General features: G+C 36.6%; 1 protein-coding gene across 2 annotated transcripts in view; it reads left to right on the top strand.

The window, feature by feature from the left end:
• The window catches only part of LRRC4C (leucine rich repeat containing 4C), a 1,209,844-nt gene that overhangs the window by 238,283 nt on the left and 953,141 nt on the right, over positions 1–18,420 (top strand). The window contains exon 2 of one of the 2 annotated variants that reach the window (XM_043580986.1): positions 9,960–10,142. The exons of the other annotated variant lie outside the window; for it this stretch is intronic. The gene's annotated coding sequence lies outside the window, so the exon portion shown is untranslated. The remainder of the gene's footprint in view (positions 1–9,959; positions 10,143–18,420) is intronic. 2 annotated transcript variants of the gene reach the window in all.

Below are 18,420 nucleotides of genomic sequence, written 5' to 3'. Positions count from 1 at the left end.
ACATCAATAAGCCCAGCTAACAGGTGCAGATCTCTGAAGGATAAAGAAGAAATTCAGCTCTGAGGTTATTATTTCTAGTTCAAGTCTTCACCTAGCCTCCAAATCTAATCTTAGAAATAATGTAAATGGTGCAAAAGCTAAAAAGCAAATGGAAAAATAAAGAAAGCACTTGTGAGTGTGAATCTCCCTTTCATTCTCATATTCTCAGGCAATCATTGCCTTCCTCACTGGAAGTATCTTCTTTGGCAGTGAAGGGTAACATTTCTTGCAACATAATGGCAGAGCAAATGAGAATCACAGTGTTAGGGGCTTTACATGAAACCACTGTCCTAATTCATTCTTTGAGCAAACCTGCAAGGTCACCCATCTGTTTTGTAGGTGGGTTCAGCAAGATTGTTGCTCAAGGTTCCAAGAAACTAATAGACAGCAACCTTTGACCTTTGAGCAGGGAACTGAGTAATGTAAGGACAGGCTACGCAATAATCAGGGGAATATCGTTGCTGTAGAGAATAGCAATTATATTGGTTTCGAGTCAGGGGCATGTTAGACATGATGTGTGTTTGGAAAGGCTGGAGTCCAGCTAATAAAAAAAAATGTATTTTCAATGAAAGCCTTGGGAAAATTTTTTGGGAAAGTCTAAATCATGGAGAAAGAAATAAAATCAAGTCTATAATATGTTGCTGTAGTTATAACTCCAAATTGTGCTGAGACCACAAAGTTTATTTTATTGCCTTTTATTGTTTTGTTATTTCTGTAACCAATTTTCTTTCTCTGTAAATACATTGTTTCAAATATTTACTAAATACCTACTGTTTACCAGGCACTGGCTATTTGCACATTTGTTAATATTTGAATTTAGATAGTACCTAAAAATGCATTCAGCCTAAGGGGATTGAATCAAAAGAATAAATGATTCCACCTGAATACTTAAAACACTCCACTGGGAGGCAGAATATTTATACATTTAACTGCCATATAAGAGAGATGATATGAATCATCTAAATAAGGATGATATCAGTATAGACTCCAGTAATACTAGTCTTTTTGGAAGAGGAGGAATTTAAGTTTTTTGATATTTGGTGTCCTTTCAACCACTTTGAATACAAATCTACTTAGTCAGTTTGTAATCAATTTTGCATATATATTGGTTGGTACATAGAGAAGTAAGTTCTTTTTAAGAAGTCAACTTTAGGGGAGCCTGGGTGGCTCAGTTGTTTAAGCGTCCAACTTCAGGTCATGATCTTGCGGTTTGTGAGTTTGAGCCCTGCATCGGGCACTTGCTGACACTTCAGAGCCTGGCGTCTGCTTTGGATTCTGTGTCTCCCTCTCTCTCTACCCCTATCTCGCTCATGCTCTGTCTCTCAAAAGTAAACATTAAAAATGTTTTTCAAAAGTAAATTTTAAAGGAGGGAGGAAGACTATAACAACTTCAACTTGGAAACAATTTATTATTAATTTTACTTGCTTACTAAAGTAAGTACAGGAAAGTATAGAGATAAAATTGTACAAAATTGTGTTTTCTTCTTGTGTTTTCTGGTATCTGAAACTTCTGTCAGAATGATATGAATGCTTGATAAATTTTGAAAAGGAAAGCCATTCTATATTCTCAGATCTGAATAGAGTCACAGAACAAAACCTTTGTTTAGCTTATCAGTTATACATATAAAAAAAATAAATAGCTATTGATGATAAATTAAAAATACTGAGGTGTCTAAAAAAATGGTCATCCCAACCCTGCCAGTCCTGCAATCCAGAAATAATAGTTAACATTGTGGTCTATTTTATTCCAGACTTTGATCCTTATGTAATTCATTTTACACATCAGTCTCCCGTAACTCAAACTGAATGCAAAATTCTATTTCCTAAAGTTATCATTTAAATATAGAACACATAGTTTTGCTGTGTTTTTAGACACACATACTACTGTGGTTTTTACAACTAAAATATTTAAATCAAAGTACTTGAAGCTGATATTCAATGTTAAGACGTTTCTAGTTTTTGAATAGAATATTATAAATAAGTCTGATATTAACAAACCTTTTCCCCTAAGGCTGAAATTTCATGATGTCTTTTATGTGATTCTTTCCTTGATTTTTCCAAAAGAGAGGAATGGCTATTTTACTTGAACATTCTTAACCTGTTGTTTCCACTTCTTTAGGTTATTTGCAACACAGGAATTATTTCTTTTAGTACGAGTAAAAAGATGTTAAAAATATGTTTTTTATTTCCTTCAAATATTTAGCACATTCTAAGTATTTTCTAAATATTTGTTGAAGTCTAAAAGAACAGTTAAGAAATATCATTGGTCTTTTATTTAGCTTTTATTTCCAGGACTCATTGTCAACAGTCACTTGTTTTGACAATTGCCCAGGAGATTATATTTCCTCCAGGTTAAATACAGAGTTGTTGAAATTCAAACATAAGCTCATTCAATGAAGGCTCTTATAATTGGCAGAAATTGACTTAACTAAACATTAGCCTTGGCAAAATAAATTTGAACTGGCAGCCAGTTCACAAAATTGCTAATTGTTCTTACTTGAATGTGTATCTTAGTTGGCATTCAATCCTTCACTATGACATGCATATAGTCAATCTCATATCCTTTTAATATTATTTAAACTTTAGTTCTCTGAACTACTCAAAAGTATTATTCAAAAGTTAAATATTTTATGTCTTTTAGTTAATGTATAACTTATACTAACATACCAAAGAATGAGAAGATCTCAATCCCTGTGTCTCTATCTCTATACAGAGACTTGATCTCTCTATGTATACACTCATAGACTCATATCACTCGTATACTCGTATCTCTCATTATACACTCATTTAGTCAACTAATATTTCCAGAATGTAGGTGGTGGTCTTGGACACAGGACTTTTGAAATATAGTCCCTATCTTAAAGTGTTGGGTCTGAGTCAGGGATGATTACATCCCTCCACCCTCCGGGGACATTTGACAATATTGGGAAACAGTTTTGGTTGGCCTGTCTGATGAGGTGTGGGTTGGATTAATATCTAGTGGTTATAGGTTAGGGAAGCTGTTCAATATACTACAATGCACAAGACAGGCCACACAACAAACAATTATCTGGTCTAATATGTCACTATCGTTGAGGTTGAGAAACTCTGTCTTAAAAGATCTCACAGTCTCAGAGTAGGAGGCACGCATATTATTATAACAATGGAATTAAGATTTAAGTGTGAAGAATGACTATTTATGGCAGAGATACAAAGGAGGATATTGTCAGTTTTACCTAGAAGAGACTGAAAGATTTTAGAAAGTAATATAGAGCTGAAGGGGATAAGAGTGGGCAAGGAGAAATCATTTCAGGGAAAGAAATAACTTGAGCAACGTTATGGCAACGTGACATTACAAATGCCTTAATTAAGCTGGAGTTCAAAGTGGTGTTATGGAGCCTTGTTAATAGTAAATCTAGACCAGTAGTCAAAGACTCAATGATCAAAATGCACTTTTGCAAGCTGAAGAGTTTAGACGTTATCTTATAGGCAAAATAAATCTATTGGAAAGATGCATGGTATAAAATATGGTGTATTAGTTATTTTTTTAATAGAGAAAAAATACATCCAGCAGCCAAGAGAAAAATAAATGAAAACAAAAATGATTAGAGGCATGGGTGTTAATTAATTACAGTACAAGTTAAAAGTCCTGGGGCGCCTGGGTGGCGCAGTCGGTTAAGCGTCCGACTTCAGCCAGGTCACGATCTCCCGGTCCGTGAGTTCGAGCCCCGCGTCAGGCTCTGGGCTGATGGCTCAGAGCCTGGAGCCTGTTTCCGATTCTGTGTCTCCCTCTCTCTCTGCCCCTCCCCCGTTCATGCTCTGTCTCTCTCTGTCCCAAAAATAAATGTTGAAAAAAAAAAAAAAGTCCTGAGAGGCTGCTCTGTCTAGCAAGAAGTAGGGTTGAAGGTAGCTGATGTGTAATGGAAATACTATGGAGGGTTAATGGATGGAATTTGCCTCTCCACTGAACGTAGGAGTTGAGATACTAAATCAGAATTTTAAAAAATGAGTTACTTGTAACAATGCCAGTAGACTAGTTTTTTCAACTAGATCATCAGAAGAGATGACTGATCCTCTGAAAATACTAATACTTAATTGTCAAGCAGAGAAAGAGAAAATAACATTTCCATTCTATAATAAGTAGTCAGAGGTATGATGGGGACAATCGAGATGGCATAATGAGAGCATAAGGGTCTCTGGTCAATATGTGAAATGAAGGTGATGCAGGAGAATTCAATTTCCACTCCCAATTGGCTAAATTATGAAGGAAGTAGTTTTGAAATATTACCCAGGGTAAAGAATCAAGAAAGAAGACTCTTTAGATTCCAGAGGGAAGAATAATTCAAGGCAATAGCAATAATCAGAGGTCCCTATTCTTACAGAGTTGCCAGAACTGGGAGACAGCCCCTAAATGCTGGATCTGACACTTAGTACCCTCAGAGAGTAGCTCAGGCCACAGGCTCCATACACAAGGAGACTGGACGTATATTACCTGCTAAAAGGTTTGAGACAGGGAGTTATTCTGCTGTGTCCTTGAAAGTAGGACTAGGAAAACTCTGAACACTAGCCATTAAGTTAAAATGAGTCATTTTGGGGAAACTGGCAATATGAAATAGCTCTAAGCAAACCTGTGAGTTCCACATGTCTCTGGCTTATATAGTATAAGAATGGCAAGTAGAGAAAATAACAAAATCCCTAATATAAACACACTGAAGCTAATGACACAACAAAGAAAGGAATATGAACTGGCACTCAGTGGGGGTTGCTGCCAACTGGGGCTCCTGAAATACCCCTGCATCAGTCTGCTCAGGCTGCCATAACAAAAGACCACAGCCTCGGTGGCGTAAACAACAGACATTTATTTTCTCTCAGTTCTAGAGCCTGGCAATCCAATCATGTCATTAGTAGGTTTGGTTTCTGATGAGACCTCTCTTTTTGGCTTACAGATGCCCACCTTCACTCTGTGACTTCACATGAGGTTTCCACTGTGCACATAGTCCTTCCACTGTGCACACAGTCCTTCCTGTCAGGACACCGGTCTCATTGGATTGGGGCCCCAACCTTATGACCTTATTTAACCTTAATTATCTCTTCAGAGACGAGGAGAGAATGCAGTTCATAACCCCCAGGAAGATGACTTAAGAGTCAAATATTAAAGTCATAATAAGCTCATAGTAAAAAAAAAAACTCAGAAAATGCAACACACAGAATTCACAAGTTAGAACTAGAGATAATGGAACTATCTTGAGGAGACCTGAAAATACAGGTGTAAACATTTAAATAGATGAAAGAAAAAAAAATAAGCACAGACGTCAGACCCAGAGAAGGACCTCAATCTTGAGCTGTGGAGAATTTGAGTTGTTTGATGTGGAGATTTGAGCAAACACATCAGGAAAGATGTAGGTAAGTGTAGATAAGCATTAGTAACTTGGAAATAGATCTGAATAAATTAGCCAGACATGCAGCAGAGGTACAAAGATAGCATACTATAGAAAATACACAAGAGAATTTCCAGAAGAGGAGAATAGAGAGAAATGAAAGACATGATGGCTCAGTATTTTCCCAGACTGAAAAAGGATACCAGTCTTCAGAATGACTGAGTATACCATGTCCTTGACAGGATGATTTAAAACAAATCTACACCTAGATATATTGCAATGAAACTTCAGAACTCACACAAACAAAAAATCTTGGAAGCAATCAAAGATGAAATATCTATTACAATCAAAGGACTGAAAATTAGGGTTACAGAAGTTGTTCCAGTTATATGGGGACAAAAAACAAAGTAGAATGATAACTTTAAATGGTGGATGAAAAGCAAATGTTAAGAGAGAATTCTACACTCAACCAAAGTATAATTCAGGAGTGGATTAAAAAATTATTTTAAATGCTCCCTAAAGCATACTGTGAGAGCTAAACATTCATACTCTCACTGAAAAAAAAATGATTAAAAGGAAATTGAACCCATTCTTTCCAAAATAAAGATAGGATATTGAGGAACTACTTTGATAAACATACAGGTAAATGGAAGCAAACTTGGACTGTAAAAGTAACATGGATGATGGGTGATGGATGACACATCTAATTTCTTGGTCATTTAAAAAAAGGTATTTTACAAGGCACAAACAAGACAATGTGGTATGTTATAGAAAGAAATTTAGTATGAACCCTATTCAATTTGAGAGAAGATAAGACATACTGATTATTGGTAGATGTTTAAGCATGTATGTTTAGATTTTATGAGTGAACACTAACAGAAAAGGAAAAGGATATGTAGCATCTAGACAAAAGGAAAAAGGGGAGGAATAAAGAAGACTGTGTCAATATAATAGGATAAAAATGTGGACATGAAGGGTAGACGAACTAGAGAATCATTTTCTCTGTGAGGAAAGAGTAAAATTGGGGATGATTGCAAAGTGGTCTTCTATTCTTTCTAACAGTATATCAATCCTGGGGGGAAAATAATCCAATAAAGCAAAATAATTAATATTATTTAAGTCTGTGGATTGGTGAGATTTGTTGCTTATAATTATTTGGTGTATTCGTTACCCTTTGTTTTATGTATTATGTTACAAGTTTCAAAAATGTATATTTTTGATAAAAATATACAGATAAAACTGTGTTCTTACTCCATATCTTTTATTTACTGTGTAACTTGGGTGAAGTTCTTCAACCTGTTAAGGTTGCACTTGCTTAATTTTTAAATGTGTATAATAATACAATATACTCTACCTTCCGGGGTTGTTTTAAGAATGTAAAAGTGTATGGCGTAGTACTTGGAGAAAACAATGCATCTAATGTATGGCAATTTGGTGGGAATAAAGAGGCAGCAGCAGCATAAAACCAAAGGAGAAGAGAGTTTTTAAATAAAAAAGGAAGTATTATCTGTTATATACCTAAGCAAAATGTTCAAATTACTGATATTAACCATTGGACTTAACTCTTACAAGGTCATTGATGAAGTTTCTCTGAGAAGTCTGGGGGGGATCGGTGGGAACAGAAGACTGCAGGCATGGGTTGAAGAGGAGAGAAGACAGATAAGAAATGCTTGCAGCATATTGTTTGAAACAAGGAGGCAAGGCAAAATCATATACTTATTTATAGAAGCAAGAGAAAAAAAACAGATTTAAACTTGGAGACTGCAAATGTGAACTATTTTAAATAGTTTGGTCGTGGAGGAAAATAGGTCAGTGACTAGAGATAAACAGAGTGTGTGTGTGTGTGTGTGTGTGTGTGTGTGTGTGTGTGTGTGATGCTGGTAAGGATTTTGGCATGTTAGCAGACTGAAAGGAGAAACCCAGGAGAGGGGGGAAATGTGAAAAAATAGGAACAAAGGTAGAACACTGATGGATCAAAGTCCTAGAAGGGACAGGAGGGGTTGGGATCAAGAACCCAAGATGGAAGAGTTGGCCTTAAGCAAGTGAGAATCACTTGTTATGAGATTAGAGGCAGTTGAATGTGGCATTTTTTGTTATTTTGTTGTTGTTTGTGTGCTTCTTCCGATCAAGAGTGAGACTCAGGCATGGAAATCCTCCATGAGGGATGTTTCACAGGATGGAAATATTGGATTCAGACCCAATTCTTCTCTAAAGGAGGTTTTCTGTATGTGGAACAATCATTGTTTGAGACTTCAAATGACCACACTCATTTCAGAAAATCATGAAAGGTACACAGAGGGGATGATGTGCGAAAGTTACTGGCTAAGCCTTTTGGGAAATAAACAGGAACCAAAACTGCACATTTCCATGTCCTCTAAAAAATCAGCTTTCCAAAAATAGATTCATACAAGCTATAGTCACAGTTGAATGTCATGTTTCTATTATTGTGATGACATAAAATCATTAAACCACTGCTAGTAGTAAAAGCAGTCATGTCTGGTAATAGAACCAGTGCCCATTCAAAGGGAATTGCATTTTAAATGACACATGGAGAGCAATGTCCTCTGGAGGGGAGGGGCATTGACTGAGGTTTTACTTCCACGGTGATTTATTACATGCCCTCCTCTGGTATTGGTGGAATACTCAAACACTTGGTTCTGAATAGTGGTGTCAAAGTTTTAGAGAAGTTTTCAAAAAATATTTTTAATCATTTGCTCGACTTTTAATCATATTTCCTGTTTTTAAATAACTGAGAAAAATGCTAAAAGTTTCTATTATCAACCCCCTTCCATTAATCAGTCTCTCAAGGATCTTTGGACTTCTCTTTATGTCTTCTCCTTATTCCTATCACACAAGCAGACTTATGAATACTTACTTTGCATCATCTCAGTTAATGTTCACACAACCCAATGAGATAGATTTGGCCATGGAGAAATGAGTGCAACTGACATTTCACGATGGAATTCAATCTTCCCAGTATCAATTGGGATTCAAATTCAGTTCTGAATTTTAAAAAATGAAATTTAAAAGAGACATTGAATTAAATGTCTCTTTCAAGTTCAGAACCTATTAAAAATGGACAAGGAAGTTTAGACTTCCTCGGGCTTTCAAATATCAATGTCATTGTCAGGAAAGTTGTACTGAGAAATAGTGTTGTGTATAAGGTCAAATCAGACTTCCTGTCATGCCCCTAAAACTGGACCCTGGGGCACATGGTCAGAGGTATGGGCACAGAACCAGTTAATTGCATATAGGACTAGAACCTGCCTCTTACCTTTCAAGAACAGATGGTACAGGTGCACTGATCTTATACAATAGAGCCATTCCTCTTCTTTTGGTGAGGGAAATGGTCAGGGCCTTAGGATTGGCTTCTAGCCAACACTTCCAAGAGAGCTGAATGTATCATGTAAGGAAATGGATGATTTCCTCTGGACATGGCACATACTTTATTTTTTTCCATAGCATCTCATTCTATTAATTGTATTCATTTAATATACTTCAGAGTCTCATTCTCTTTCACATAATGAGCTTCTTAAGAACAAGTGTGTTGATCAAACCAGGAAAAAACACCAGAAGCTCACACACTGGGATTGATAAAAGAACATTGGAGACATTCACAGTGGTGGGTGTCTTTGCCCTCCAATTTCCCACTGTATTTTGGGGGCAGCACACAAGGTTCTAGCAAATGTAAGCGCTAGACTCCAGGAGGCTTTTAAGAAACAAATTAGGAAAGAGTAGCCCCTCCCCTGGCACAATTAAGAGCTGGTATCCATCAACTGTCTTAGCTCCAAGTCCCGTGCTGCCAATTGTACAGCCATAGTTGTGAGAACAGAAGCCTCTTCTCCAACAGGATCAGTGTGCTGCTGGGTAAGCCTTAGAGTTCCAGCTCTTTGACCTATTTGACCGTTGCTGAATCTACTACCTTGGCATCTTACCAGAACTGATTGCTTAAGCATTTTACTGGAGCTGATTTCCACATGCTTTTCAGGAGACCAGATCCTCCTTTGGGAGACTGGCAGCGCAAGGCGTAAGTTTTGGCCAAGCCAGTTCTTCTCAATGTTGGCCTGATTTGTCTTTTTATTTCTCCATGGTGCTTAGTATAGTGTCTTGTAAGGGATAACTTTTGAATGAGGAGATAATGAATAAATAAATGAGTAATTGTGTAGGAAGAAATATAGGCACTGAGCTATCTCTCCTTCACACCACCTCTCTTTCCTCCTTTTTGAAAGGCATCTAGAGACTAAGCTGAAGTCTGCTTTGTCTCTTCTTCATGATAAATTTCTCTGACCTGAAACCCAAACTTAACTCAGTCATCAAATAATCCCTATCATATTGGCAACAGAGTCACTGATTATAGAACAAGGGCTCTCTATGTCTCTTAATGAAAGCCCTCAAGTTTATTTTTTAGTTCCTTTTAAGACGTTATATGATCTCCTTATTTGTGCTAAAAATCCCCTGGAATTAAATCCTAAATTTTAATAATAGTTAGCATTTTGGGATGTTCACCATGTGCGGGTGCGGTGATAAACACTTGACATAGATTATCTCATTTAATCCTCACAGAAACCAAATGAAGTGTTTACTATCATTATCCATATTTGATGAAGAGGATACTGAGATTCACAGAGAATTAACTTGTCCAAAATCATCTAATACCGGGTAATCACAAGTGAATGAGCCGAAAGCACACACAGACGCCGGGAACAGACTGTCACTGAGGGGAAAACTTACAGAGAACAGGTGCAGGTGAGCAATCTTCTCAATGGCAGTTGCACAGGGAACTGGAGCACCAGACATCAGACTGGGGAGGCATCCCAGGCTTCAGTTGTGGGGCTCAAAGCTGCATGGTTGGAGAAATATCAGCCCTTCCTCTAGGACAGTTTGGTGCTGAGGTCCAAACTTTATGGTTGCAGTTTCACGATGTAGCAGAATTGTAGCTTCCCACCCTGATCTTCTACCTTAACATTTATAATGGAGAGTTCACCATCCTATCCCATATTGTGATCACATTCCATACCCCAACCTTTGTGTTTATAGTTGTGTAGGGTTGGAAATTTTTGAACTTCAGCTCTAATCATTTTAGCAGAATGTCTGTCTGAAGTACTCATTTGTAAACAGTTTCCATATCTTCTGGGGTTTGATTTCCAAATGATCTCACTCTTTAATAGGAGGGGGAGGGGCAAATGACTCTCTGAGAAGCCAGCGTACTGGGTATCCAGGTCAGGAAAATTAATCCTTGGCTATGACCTAGCCATTAAATGGTGGGACTTTTATTCAAGTACTTTAGTCTGATACCAGAGTGTCCCCAGCATTAAATAATGTGCAATAAAAACTTGATAGAACTATCTGTATGTGTATTTCAAGTAGCATCATAGTGTACATACATGCTTTTCCTGCTGTATGTTTTTTGTCACCCGTTTCTAGTGGACAATTTGAAATATTTATGTAGTATTCACCTATGGCTAGACCTTATAACTTACTATTATGGTACTTTACGGTTCATTAGAATGTGAGATTTAATTTGGCTATGAGTTACTTAAAGAGGATATGTTGTTGACGATGGAATTGATAGGTTTATCCCCTGGGATTTGAATGAGGATGGATGAGGACAGGGGAATTCCTAAGAGGTAGGGTTCCATTGAGGGAATAATGAGCCCAAATACAGAGTTTGTGATTTCTGTGCTGGGTGTGGGTAGGTTTAGGAGATTTTGAACTAGAGTTAATAATATTTAGAACTTGTATCTGTGTCATTTATGTGGTTACAGGGTTATTTGTGACATTGAGTATTATTTGTGTATGTCTCAACATCTAAGTTCATTCTTTCCAGTATTCCTCAGTTCAACTTTATACATTTATAAAATTTATAAATATAAAATGTCTTGAGATCAGAGAAATTGTCAGTAATTTAATACTGAAAACATCTTTACTTCAAATATGAGGTTCTTGAAGTCAGAGCTGTGATCTGTTTTGCTAATTGCTGTATATACCCCATACATAGATACTAGTTAGAGCAAAGTTGTCACTCCATGAATATTTATTATTTGAATAAGGAAAGTAAGGAAGACTCTTTTGCTATGAAAATTAATTATTGAATCATTTGAATTGAATTTGAATTGAATCATTGAATTTTCTTGGAATATGAAGGTATTGCTTTTAGTTATGTATATATATTAAAACAGAAGTGAAGGGAAAGATTAATCTACCACAAATTCTTTATGTGTGAATATAATGAGATGGAAAAGGTGATCGTCTTTTCTTATTTGCCACATCCAAACCATTTGGTTTTCAATGGGAAGGTCTAATATTTCCAAGATAATTTTTTTTAAAATGCTGTGATTATACATACTTCCAGATTTATAGAAGTATGTATATATAGACAGGTAGATATGTGTGTGTGGGGGGGGGATGGTTTATGATTTGAAAAGTATACTCATCTCTGGAGATCATCCATTGTTGTGTCTGTATAACTTCTTCCCCTGCACAGAAGAAACAAAAAGAAGGAAAAAAAACATGTTCAATAGGAAGGGATGAGATAAATCCCTAATTTCATAGCTCTGCATGTAATCCCAACTTGAGTATGGAATGAGCAAAGTAAGATAATAATCTGATATTTTCCCTTGTCAACATTTCCAGTCTAAGGCTATAGGCAGAATATTAAGCCACAGGGTGTGATGGTTCTGGCCAACAGTACTATGACAAATAAATAGAAACTCCTTCAGGCTATGAAAACGTAGTGGTTGTAAACACGGCTACACCTTTCTGTTGAAACACGCATATATCCAACTGAACGTCAAGAAGGTGAGAAGATTTCTTGAGGAGTAGTTGAAGGCAGTCTTCTGATTTTGATTTTTGTAAATTTGCTCCGGTGTTCTTTTTTTTTTTTTTTCTTTTCCTGGCCCTTATCCATTTGACTTTCTTCCCGATGACCCTCTCTCTGACTTTCTTTAGGTAATGTGAAAATACTGACTATATAGAGATGCCCAGGGTGAAACAGATCTTCATCCCCAGTGAACTCCAAATAGCAACCTTCTCTTCTCATTCCCAGGGGAATTTCCGTAGTCTTGTTAGAAGCATTTCTGCTGTACTATAATGTCTCAAGAAAAGAATAATGAACAAATATTCTCATTAACTACATTTTAGTGGGCTTTGTTAAAGTCAGATCACCCCAGTATCAAAGTGGAAACAAAAACAGAAATCTTGACTTAACAAATGAAGCACACATTTAAAATTAAGATGATTTGTAGTCAGAGTAATATACTCAAAACAGGGTAACACCTTTCAGTGAATTTTAAACCTTTTAGATCTAGTGGCTTTTTTTTTTTTGCAAAACATGCTAATGGACTCTATTCTTAAAATAGGTATTTACACAAAATAAAATCTATAGAAAATTAAAGATAACTTTGAGAGATATATTTGATAAAGACTTTTAATGTATCCTATAGAAATGTCTAGATATCACATTAAACCCCCCACATTGTTTCAGTTTATTGCCAGACCATTGAAATTAGTACATCATAAGACCATGGCATACAGTGAGTGGGTTACACATGTGCTGAGGTCATAAATTCCTTTCTGCTTTCAGACAGTAAGGTAAGGTCAAGGGCAACTAAACCTCAAGATCTTTCTCCTCCCATTGTGAACAAGCATGACAGTTCTCCCTAGTAAGTCAAAGAAGTCTTATTTTCTATGTGATCCTTAATATGAAATAGGTTGAACACAGTGGTAAAGAATTATTCACTTATTCTTTTGTGGATGTTTATTGAATACCTCATATTAATTATGAACGGGTGAATTAGCTATGATTGTGGTAATCAAAGTGGCTAAAGTTCATTCTCTGACTTTGAGGAAATCATAGCTCCTAAGGGGAGGCAGAACCCCAAGTAACTAAGCATACTATCATATCCATATGTGTAGACTTACTGGAACACAGAAGAGGCAACCTAGTTTTATTTGGAATGAGAAATGGTGAAGACCCTCCACCAAAGATGTAATACCTAGTTGAATTTTACAAGTTAAGCAGAGTTTACCAGGAAGAGTATACATTGTAATACTGTTTTTCTAATAAGTAACTTTCTATTTCAACATTCTCAGCGGTTGCCTACTGTCTCATGATGTGGATAGAACACAATTTAATTGAGCCCTTATTAGGATACTTCTAGTTTTTGGCAACTGTAAACAACATTGATATAAATATCATTTTAGCAAAATCATAGTATGTGCCCTTCATTCTCTTCTTAGAATACAGTTCTAGATGTGAAATTACAGGCTCAAAGGAAAAGCACTTTTGTAAAACAGAACTACATTTTCTCAGGCTAGCATTATCAAAGAGTAGGGGTTTGAGGTCACAAAAAGTTACATTCAGTATATAAACATTTATTTTGCTGGTTATTTGACATGGGGTAAGGGGTAAGTTGCCTTAACCTTCATAACTATTAGTTTCTTGCCTCAAAAAAAGAATAAAAAAAGAAATGAGGATCATAATACTTAAAGTGCTGCTTTAAAAACTATAGTAGAGGGGGCACCTGGGTGGCTTAGTCAGTTGAGTGTCCGACCTTGGCTTGGGTCATGATCTCACAGTTCGTGATCTCACCGTTTGTGAGTTCGAGCCCCGCGTCAGGCTCTGTGCTGACAGCTCAGAGCCTGGAGCCTGCTTCGGATTCAGTGTCTCCCTCTCTCTCTGCTCCTCCCCTGCTCACATGCTGTCTCTCTCTCAAAAATAGGGGCGCCTGGGTGGCGCAGTTGGTTAAGCGTCTGACTTCAGCCAGGTCACGATCTCGCGGTCCGATCTCGCGGTCCGTGAGTTCGAGCCCCGCGTTGGGCTCTGGGCTGATAGCTCAGAGCCTGGAACCTGTTTCCGATTCTGTGTCTCCCTCTCTCTCTGCCCCTCCCCCGTTCATGTTCTGTCTCTCTCTGTCCCAAAAATAAATAAACGTTGAAAAAAATTTAAAAAAAAAGATTTAAAAAATTAAGAAAAAAAAAACTATAGTAGAGGTTAATAAAAATTTATTAAATCCCCCTTGTACTTTTGACAACAGGTACCTTGGCAATAAAATTCAAGTGTTCTAAGTATTGTACGTTGGCATCATTAATATATTTCTTTTATTTTTTTAATGTTATGTATTTTTGAGAGAGAGAGAGACAGAGTGAGAGCAGGGGAGTGTCAGAGAGAGAGGCAGACACAGAATCCGAAGCAGGCTCCAGGCTCTGAGCTGTCAGCACAGAGCCAGACGCAGGGCTTGAACCGATGAACCATGAGATCACGACCTGAGCCGAAGTCGGACACTCAACCGACTGAGCCACCCAGGCACCTCTCATTAGTATATTTCTAACAGGAAATGTGCTGACCTAGATAACTATGTGGTGTAGTTACACACAATTTATCATATGGCCCAACTTAAAAAAAAATAATCTGACTCATTATCCATATAAATAACTTTAAAATTGCTGGACTGTGCTCAAAAATTTGGTCTGGAAGACAGAAAAGTTTTAGTATTGGATGAAGAGACAGAAGCCTGGAATAAAATCCTCATTCTTCCAGTTATTTCCTATGTGACTTAATTTCTCAGACCCTCGGGATTATCATCTGAAAAAGATAGCGTAAGTGTACATTTTCTTTCTGCTTCAAAGAACCAAATGAGCAATATAAATATAAAAATAGGTAGATAATAGATCTCTAAATTGCTATTCTTACATAACCTATTATTCTTAATAGTTTTTAAATCTACTGTGAATCTTTTTATTTATTGAAAAAGAAGTGTCAGCAGGCAGAATGTACCTTTCCCTCATGCTTGTCAGTGGGTTACACGTTTTTCATATTATATTGATGTGGGGCATTGACTGGAAGGATTGGGATTTATTTTTGAACTCCTGTCAGCACTCCATAATTAACATTGCCCAGAAGAGAAATGCTATTTTGCCTCCTGCATCATCAACACAACTGTCAGCAAATAAGGAAGTCATCGTCTTTGCCATTATTCCTGCTAATGTATGAAGCAGAAAAGAGCAGCTGGGTTTTCACACGCTGGGCTGTTAGAAGCACTGGCATTTAGTGAAATTTGTTTTCAATTTCTACCTACCTCTATTTGCACGAAGAATGTCTGTAAAGGGAAAAATATCATTTTTATCCCAAAGCCTATTTTTAACCTCCTAATGTGGGAGTTTACTGATTTCCATTCACTGATCTCAAAGTTGTTTATCTCAATGTCATTTTTTTCTCCTTGACATAAAAATGCAAAGTTAATGTTGATTGCTTACGGGGTATTTTACTTATCTACCTTTCCTACTCTATTTTCTCTGTGTCCTAAATTCCTTGTAACGTTTTAATTCTCTCTCTGGTCCCCAGTTTTGCTTAAATTCATAGTAGCAATAAGTAGAAATAATATTTTTGAATGAAGAATTGCAAGGCCTAAATCTTGCTGTAATAAGACGGCAATACTGTAGCTGAGAACTTTGTTTTTTAAAAAGGCAAAAAAAAAATCTGTAGCCCCCATAGTTATAAAATGCCAAAATTAAGTAGTCTAAGGTCATTTTGTTTAAGAGGTTTTTTTTTTGTTTTTGTTTTTTTTTCAATGACATGATTGGACTGAAATAGTATAGCTTTTATAAAGTAATTTTATAGTTCCTCAAAATGTTAGACATAGTTACTATATGATCTAGAAATTCTACTCATAGGTATATACCTAACAGAATTGAACATACATGAACACAAAAACTTGTACATAAATGCTCATAGTAACTATTCATAATAGCCCTACAGTGGAAGCAGCCCAAGTGTATATCATCTAATGAATAAATAAGCAAAATATGGTACATCACACAATAGAAAGTCATTTGCCCCGAAAAAGGAATGATGTACTGATACATACTTCAACATGTGTGAATCATGAATACATCATGGGCAGTGAAAGAGGGTAAACACAGATGGCTATGTATTCTATTACTCCTTTTACGTGGCATGTCCCAATCTGGCAAATCCATTGAAATGAAAAGTAGATTACTGATGTCTAACCCCTGGACAAGAGCCAGTGAGCGATGATTGCTAATGGATATAGGATTTCTTTCTGAAGTGATAGAATGAGCGTGCCTGGGTGGTTCAGTCAGTTAAGTGTCTGATCTTCAGCTCAGGTCATGTTCTCATGGTTCGTGAGTTCCAGCCCCCCATCAGGCTCTGTGCTGACAGTTCATAGCCTGAAGCCAGCTTTGGATTCTCTCTCTCTCTCTCTCTCTCTCTCTCTCTCTCTCTTCGCCTTTCCCCTACTCACACTCTGTCTCAAAAATAAACATTAAAAAATGTTTTTTGAAGTGATGAAGTGTTGTAATTTAAATTAGATATTGGCGATCATTCCATAACTTTGTGAATATACAAAAACCACTGAATTATATACTCCACTCCCACCTCCCAAGGAACAAAAAAATGCAAGAGAGGGGTGAAATATACACTTGGAATGAGCAACTTTCTGGTATGGGAGTTACATGTTAATAAAGATCATATAGAAAAAGTAACATATTCATTAATAGAAGGTAGAAACTGGGAATGGTGATAATGAATGGGGAAGTCATGACTTTACCAATTTATCATCATAAGCTTTTCATGTTAAATATTCTTTAGAAGCATTTATATTTTTAATAACTTCAGAATATCTTTTAACTACACGAACCACAATTTACTTAAATATTCTTGTTGTTGTTTAAATTATTGGTGATTGCCAACCATTCACTAGTGTGAGATTTTTTTTTTTCATTTTTATTGAGAACCAGCAAAGTTTTTGTGGTCATTGATACATACCTGGTATAGTGGTCAAGCTTTTAGGACCTGGATGTATACTCCAGGAAGTAATTACCAACTGGCAGCCTGGTAATCTGGAGCTTCTTGCCTTCTTACCTGGGTCACTGCTGTCATTATAACTCATTATAGGACTAGACACCTATAATCCCATGGCCAACAGTGATTGAAGATGTCCTTCATATACTGCTCATTTGGAGGAAAGTGAGGAGTCCATTTATTTCTTTATTGAAAACAGATTTAAAGGCTTCATCTAACTAAATGCAGCAGGCAGGTCATTCACAGACTAGTAGACCACAAACTGACAGCCCTGGATGGAGAATAGGACAACAGGTTAGTGTAAAAGCTTCATGTGTCTTTTTACTAATGCAAGATTTAGTACATTTAAGGATATTATAATGAGATCAAATCAAATTGATTCCAGAATACACAAATGAGAGTAGCAAATGGAGGTCAAAATGTGCTTTCACAGTTCTCTATGCACCAGTTAGATCTCGGGGAAGGGACTTAATGCAAGTTGATGTGTGATTGTTCCAGTTTTAAAAGAATGTAATTCAGTTTATGTCTAGTTTCATTAAGGCTGTTGGGAGAACACATGAGTAATTCAAAGAGAAGAGAAATGCGAAGGGTACCAAGTGTATGTACAGAAGTGTTTATCCATCCTGTACTTTACTGTTGTAACATGCATGGATGTATCAACCCTAACAGGCAAAGTCTGTTATGATTTCATCTGGTATAACTGAGAGACAGCAACTTTGCCATTCAAAGAAGTAATGTGATCACTCCAAATTTGTCACACTAAACCTTTGTAGTTTGTGATACATTCACTACATAGCAGAAAAGATTCAGGGAGAAGACATAGATAGTCATGTGACCTGCTGGTTAGTGATGGATGCTTAAACTAAATTAAAATGAGTGGGCTAACACTTTCTCTGTCAGTTTTCATTTCTTCAGCTTCACAGCTATTTACGAAAGGGAGATGTCTGTATGAGAAAAGATCCCAGTTGGGGATTAATGCCCAAATCCCTACATACTTTAACTTAGTATAAACAAATGTTATCATAGGACTTGATATGTTAACCGTTTTATGGAGGAATTAACACATATCCTGTCATAATCCTATGCAAATGTTTTTCCCGTATTTTTTTTTAATTTGAGTATAATTGACACATGATGTTATATTAGTTTTAGGTGTACAACATAGTAATTCAACAACTATATATGCGATGCTATGCTCACCAC

Source organism: Prionailurus bengalensis, chromosome D1 (genome assembly GCF_016509475.1).
Source record: "Prionailurus bengalensis isolate Pbe53 chromosome D1, Fcat_Pben_1.1_paternal_pri, whole genome shotgun sequence".
Classification (NCBI taxonomy): Eukaryota; Metazoa; Chordata; class Mammalia; order Carnivora; family Felidae; genus Prionailurus; species Prionailurus bengalensis.
Note: the sequence above shows the minus strand (reverse complement) of the source record. Positions and strands in the feature narration are given on the sequence as shown.